Here is a 6,302-nt window from a genome sequence, read left to right as displayed (position 1 = left end):
GATATAAATACCAAATGTTTTTGCCTTTTCTGTTTTATTACACCACCATCACACTGGTTTGCACTTAGAATTTGGAGTATAAAAAATGTCCAATTACAGTATTAGCTCATGTGAAAGAAGAGCTATTTATATAGCAAGCGATATATAAACAGTCTTTGGTAAATAAATCCGTTTTTCCTTAAAGATAAAGTCAAACTATCCCAACAGTGAGCAGTAAATATTTAATGGGTGAAACATTAATGGGTTAAATATGTAAGATTTGATGCTTGTTTTTCCTTGATTTATTGTATTTATTATAAAAGACATCTCTCCCCCAGACCCATTGAATGTATCAGTGCCATTATTACATTGCGGTGCTATTTGGTCTGTTGGATCGCACCTTTAAAATGGGCTGTCGACGGCATTTGGAGTTGACTATTTTGCAATAGTGCCACTTTGTAAGCCGGTTTTCCCGGAAATTAGATTTCATTTTCTCATGTGCAAAAACATACAGCATAAACGCTGGCATTGCTGGGTCATTGTCACTGTACTAACTTAATACACAGAAATCCACAACTGACACAGTGTGAAGTGCCAGTCTGCATGTGTAACCCATATTCCCCCCCCCCCCTAGACTCATCTGCTGTATCTAGGGTGCGTGAGGGCAGATTACTACATGCGTGTGGGTGGTGCATACCTGCTTGGAACAGGAGGGCCTGAGCTTCCCGCGATGTTATTGGGGAGACAGGGGTAGTAGCCTCCATGGTTTCTTAGTGGTGGTGCAGCGCCTCCATCTTCTATACTCCCAGGGATATGGGAAAGGACCCGAATAGAAGAGTACCCCTGGTCCCAGGGTGGATACTCCGAATATACACACAATATTCTTTGGTAAAAGGCGGCAATGTCTCTCTTTATTGTATGTCAAGGCACACAGCAGACTTGCAGCACACAACTGCAACAACAACATCAATGCAGCGTAGTACCCACAGGATTTCCCACAGGTATAATCTCTCTCTTCTCCTCTCCTTTCCTCCAAGTAGTTCCCCTCAGGATGGTCTGAGCGGGGCCTTTATACCCCGATGCCCACCGCAGAGGATGCCCTCTGGGTGGGGTTAGACTTTCCCTCTCACCCCTGCATCAGGGTGAGGGGCATGGTTCCACCGGAGCCTCAGCTCTTCAAGCTCCAAACTCATAGGGCATTCTAGCCGCAGGGTGCTACTCTTCTCCAGTTCCCAAGACAGATTACTACTAGCTGTCTCCTCCAACTCCTCGGACAGAATTCTCGACAGGACTAGACCAGACTCACTCGACCAACAGCACTAACAGAACTCTCAACAGGACTAGACCAGATTCACTCGACCAACGGCACTAACAGAACTCCCTGTCACTGACAGGGCTGGCTGCTAAATAGAGTCAGCCCCACCTCTAATGATGTCAGCAGCACCTCCCCTCTATCTCATGACTGCAGCAGAGTTCAGGGCCTGCATCAATCAATCAAGGTAGGGCTTTGAGTGGGAATATCCCATGATTACTACTGGTGCCTGCCCTTAACAGGACTTACCACAGTAGGAGGAAGGTTTTATAGCCCGTGCTGTTTACAGGGGGCTACATTCTCCCTCTGGTAGAATCCAATGGTCCCCACTTGGACCTAGCTTTAGCAGTACCATCCTGCAGTGAACAACCTGGGAAACAAACACAGATTACGCATTATAGATAAACATACGTTCATGAGGTAGTTACTAGACACGAGTACCGGTTACTCCCAACATGGAGAACCCTAGTAATAGTGTTTGGGATCTGGCTTTCTCACTCTCCTGCCATTATGATCCGTGATCGTCACAGCGAAGGATTGTACCGACCCATGCTCCGGCCGATAGCTCACACCATGCATGTAGATGCACCTACCTATGCTCCATATTCGGACCAATTCACTTATCTTGTCCTCATTATAGTAACCCCCTTGACCAAACTTGGTCCGAAGATATTCCTGTACTGCCTTCATGAGCCAACTATCTCTGCTCTCTTCTATTTCCCTCATGATGGGCTCAGGCACATAAGGGTATTCGTATCCGTGTGACTGCCTATACCTAGCCACTATGGCTCTGTCGGCTATACTCAACTTAGTGAGCTTTCTGTTACCCGCCCTGCTTGGCAGTACCCAAAACACAGGCTCTTCCAGAGCTACTTCGTCATATAGGATACTGGGGCCTCTGGGTAGAACGAGTTTTTGCTCTATCTCCTGGTACCTATGATCTAACTCATCCTCCACCTCTTGCTGAGTGAAAACACCCGCCGCCCACCAATGGTCAACAATATTATTCTTTATGAGCAGGAACCGCGTACGGTCCATCCCCTCGTGGTATCCGGTGAACAAGGGTGCCCACCACTTGTCACGGTGCTCGTACTCTGTGGAATGACTAATGCGTTCTACCTCTGACTCTACCTGAGATGATACACCGGACGTACCCGCATCAGTAGATCGCGAGCAATCTCTCCTCCCTTTGGCATTGATATATCTGGTAGGGTTCATTTTGTGAACCACCTTGCTGGTAGGCCCAGCCTCTGCTGGAGTGTGGGACCCGCGGGTCCTCGATCTCTAGCTGCAGGAGAAAAAGGCACAGGGTTAGGCACAGGTATAACACTGGAATACGGTATTTCCCCATCAGACCCCTCATCGCTCAATTCCCAGTCCCGTAAGTCCTTGGAGTATTTGGGGTACTTGCTTAACTTATCCCTTTTTGGTCCCGGTGGCAATACTCGTGACGGGGCAGGAGCAGTGGCCGGGGCGATGGAGCTATGGGCTTGGGCTGGGGGAATGTCCAACTCAATGTCCAGCAAGCGGGCAATCCCGCGACCAATGGACGCTTTCTTAGGTGCTCTCTCCGCCATACTTCTCGCTTCTCTGGAGGGACCTTGGCTCGACAGGGTGGCCAGGGCTATCCTCCGTGAGGAGAACATCGCTCCCGGGCCTCTCTTTCTGGTGGAACCGGAACTGACGTCATCATGGGTGCCCGCAGAATCCCCATCCGCTCCGTGGTCACGCACCGGAAGTGCGTCGAGGACCGGCATGGGCGTTGGCGGAGCATCCGGTTCACGGACGGACAAGTAGGCCTCAAGCCTCTCATTCTAGTCCTCCATGGCGGCTGCCTTCGCCTGGCGGGGGTAAGGGTGTGGTGGAGTCTCCTTACCGCTCCGCTGCTGTTTGATGATATCGGGCTCCTCGAGGGTCGTCTCGATCGCCATCTCCTCCGCACTGGGAGTCACCACAGCCGTGGGACTGCTACGGGCCTCTGGCCGCACCAGTGCTCGCTGATGGACGGTGTCCGAACTCGTCTGCTCTTCCTTGATGCCGCGTGGGTGGTTCGCCGGTAGGCGCATCGCCACCGATGGTACGCCAAACTCTTCCTCCGAGGATATTACTATCGGATCCTCCGCTAGGGAGTCACCGGATTCTTCTGCGATACAACCAGTGGGTATAGGTACGAAGCTGGCGTGCTCCGGTACCTCCACTGCGGTCGCTCTCTTCTCCGTCGATGGTCCTTTTGGCTCGGAAGCCGTTTGGGCCTGGGTTCTTCCTGCCTGATTGTAACGGGGAACCAGGGCCGTTTTGTCAGTGCTTTCCGCCACCTCCACTATTGTTCCCGGAGAGGCACCCTGTGGGATCTCGCTTAGTGGCCACGGCTTGTTAGGCCACAGGTAGAACGTGCCGCACTGAGGACATCGTGCCTTTTGTGCTGGGTACCGCGCCGGGTACCCCGCAGTGGACGCACAGGCACCTAAGGTATTCTTGCTCAGACACCTAAGGTATTCTTGCTCTGCCACCTCCACTACCAGTAAGCCTCCTGGTAGCTGGTAGATCGAAGTGCTCATCTCTGCCATTGTTAGCTCAGGGGTGGAACACTTCAGTGTTTCAGCTCCTTGCTCCTCGAATGCCAGACAAAAGTGAAGCTCCTCGCTCTCGCTTCCGGTCCCTCCCTTCGCTGGGGAGGACTCTCCTGATTGGCTCTCCTTGTGCCCCCTCCCTCTGGTGGAATCCAGAGGCGGGGCCTTCTTTCCTTCAGTGTGACGTGGCCTGGTTTTCTGACCAGTCACAGCACAGGTGGGTGGGCTTTCGGCTTTCGCGCCGCTCCGCTCCTCTTGCAGGGAATCTGGGTTTGGCGCCAAACCCCTGCACATTTCCCGCCACATTTCTCGAACAGTTCTTTTGCACGATTCACGTGCGCGCTCCAGGATTGGCGGGAAACGCCATTTTAGATCGGCTGCTAACTGCTGGGCCGCTGATGGCGCATTTGTCGCCATTTTAGATTGTCCTTTGCTCCGCGGAGCACGTGTAGTACTGGCCACCATCTTCGATGCACCCACCACGTGTAATTGTGTGCTATCCTCAGTGTCTAGGGTGTACTTGGCTCCTAGACTCTGACGACTGACCTCCACTCGCTCTCTAACACTCTCTGGTGGGCTCTGCATACTCTCGGTCTGTATCCCACTAGAATGAGGTGGCATACCCCAGGCTAGGCGGAACTCCTTCTCCTCCATGCACTGTACTCGGTGTCTATGGTGCAAGTGCTCTGTGGTGCGTCTGTGTGGAAGATAGCTAGTGTACCGGGCATCTCCCTAGGTACGGGCGTCTCCTACTTTTGGCCACTCATAGTGCGGGCCCTGGGCCATGGTCCCTGGACTAGTTAACAGGCTGACTCCCCCAGTTGCCTCACACTATCTGCCTCAAGGGACTAGGACAGCTATAGCTATTCACTCCTCCTACGCCACCTCCTTAGGGCTCCCAGGGCGTACTGTGCGGGAGTCCACGCTCCCCTGACTACCCCCGGTGTGCAATTGCGCCCTACCTTCCTCAGCACTTGCACGGAGAGTGCTTCTGGGGTAGTAGCCTCCATGGTTTCTTAGTGGTGGTGCAGCGCCTCCATCTTCTATACTCCCAGGGATATGGGAAAGGACCCGTATAGAAGAGTACCCCAGGTCCCAGGGTGGATACTCCGAATATACACACAATAGTCTTTGGTAAAAGGCAATGTCTCTCTTTATTGTATGTCAAGGCACACAGCAGACTTGCAGCACACAACTGCAACAATAACATCAATGCAGCGTAGTACCCACAGGATTTCCCACAGGTATAATCTCTCTTCTCCTCTCCTTCCTCCAAGTAGTTCCCCTCAGGATGGTCTGAGCGGGGCCTTAATACCCCGATGCCCACCGCAGAGGATGCCCTCTGGGTGGGGTTAGACTTTCCCTCTCACCCCTGCATCAGGGGAGGGGCATGGTTCCACCGGAGCCTCAGCTCTTCAAGCTCCAAACTCATAGGGCATTCTAGCCGCAGGATGCTACTCTTCTCCAGCTCCCAAGACAGATCACTACTAGCTGTCTCCTCCAACTCCTCGGACAGAATTCTCGACAGGACTAGACCAGACTCACTCGACCAACGGCACTAACAGAACTCCCTGTCACTGACAGGGCTGGCTGCTAAATAGAGTCAGCCCCACCTCTCTTGATGTCAGCAGCACCTCCCCTCTATCTCATGCCTGCAGCAGAGTTCAGGGCCTGCATCAACCAATCAAGGTAGGGCTTTGAGTGGGAATATCCCATGATTACTACTGGCGCCTGCCCTTAACAGGACTTACCACAGTAGGAGGAAGGTTTTATAGCCCGTGCTGTTTACAGGGGGCTACACATGCATGAAATGTTTGTGTATTAGCCCATTAAAAGGTGTCTCTACGACCAAATGACACGTAGACACCGGCATTCACACAAACATACATGCATGCTAACACACATGTACATATTGTAAACACAGGCACACACATGTCGATGTATTCATTAAAACGCCCTATGTTTTCTGCATAACTAGCTTTTCCTTTGCTTTCTCTCCTGTCAGTAAACTATGCCTCTCCTCCGGGGAGCCTCCTGACCCCTACTGCACCGACACACTTTATTCGAGCAAATACCTAGTATGTACCTGGCAGATACCTGGAATGCGCCGCTCCTCACCTCTGACAAGCCCCGTTGCGTTTGCCTTCCCAGCCTGGGTTCATGCCTGGCTGACGGGTGGCTGATCTGTTAAATGATAATGATTAGGATTTAATAGGCTGCAATGCTTCGCGTGTCTACCAGATGGCATAAATTCATGAATTGTAATGCAGTATATATATATATACTGTGCAGTATTGCAGCCAGCGGGAATAAAATGCTTCAATCCCTGCATGGAAAATACCTCAATGCACTCGGGCAGAAAACAGTCACAAACCTCAATACACCCGGGTATACCCGAATTCGTGGGACTAGCCGAGCTCGAATAAAGTGTGTCGCCAGTG

The sequence above is a fragment of the Ascaphus truei genome, chromosome 3 (assembly GCF_040206685.1).
Source record: "Ascaphus truei isolate aAscTru1 chromosome 3, aAscTru1.hap1, whole genome shotgun sequence".
NCBI classification, from domain to species: domain Eukaryota; kingdom Metazoa; phylum Chordata; class Amphibia; order Anura; family Ascaphidae; genus Ascaphus; species Ascaphus truei.
This window is presented reverse-complemented; position numbering follows the sequence as displayed.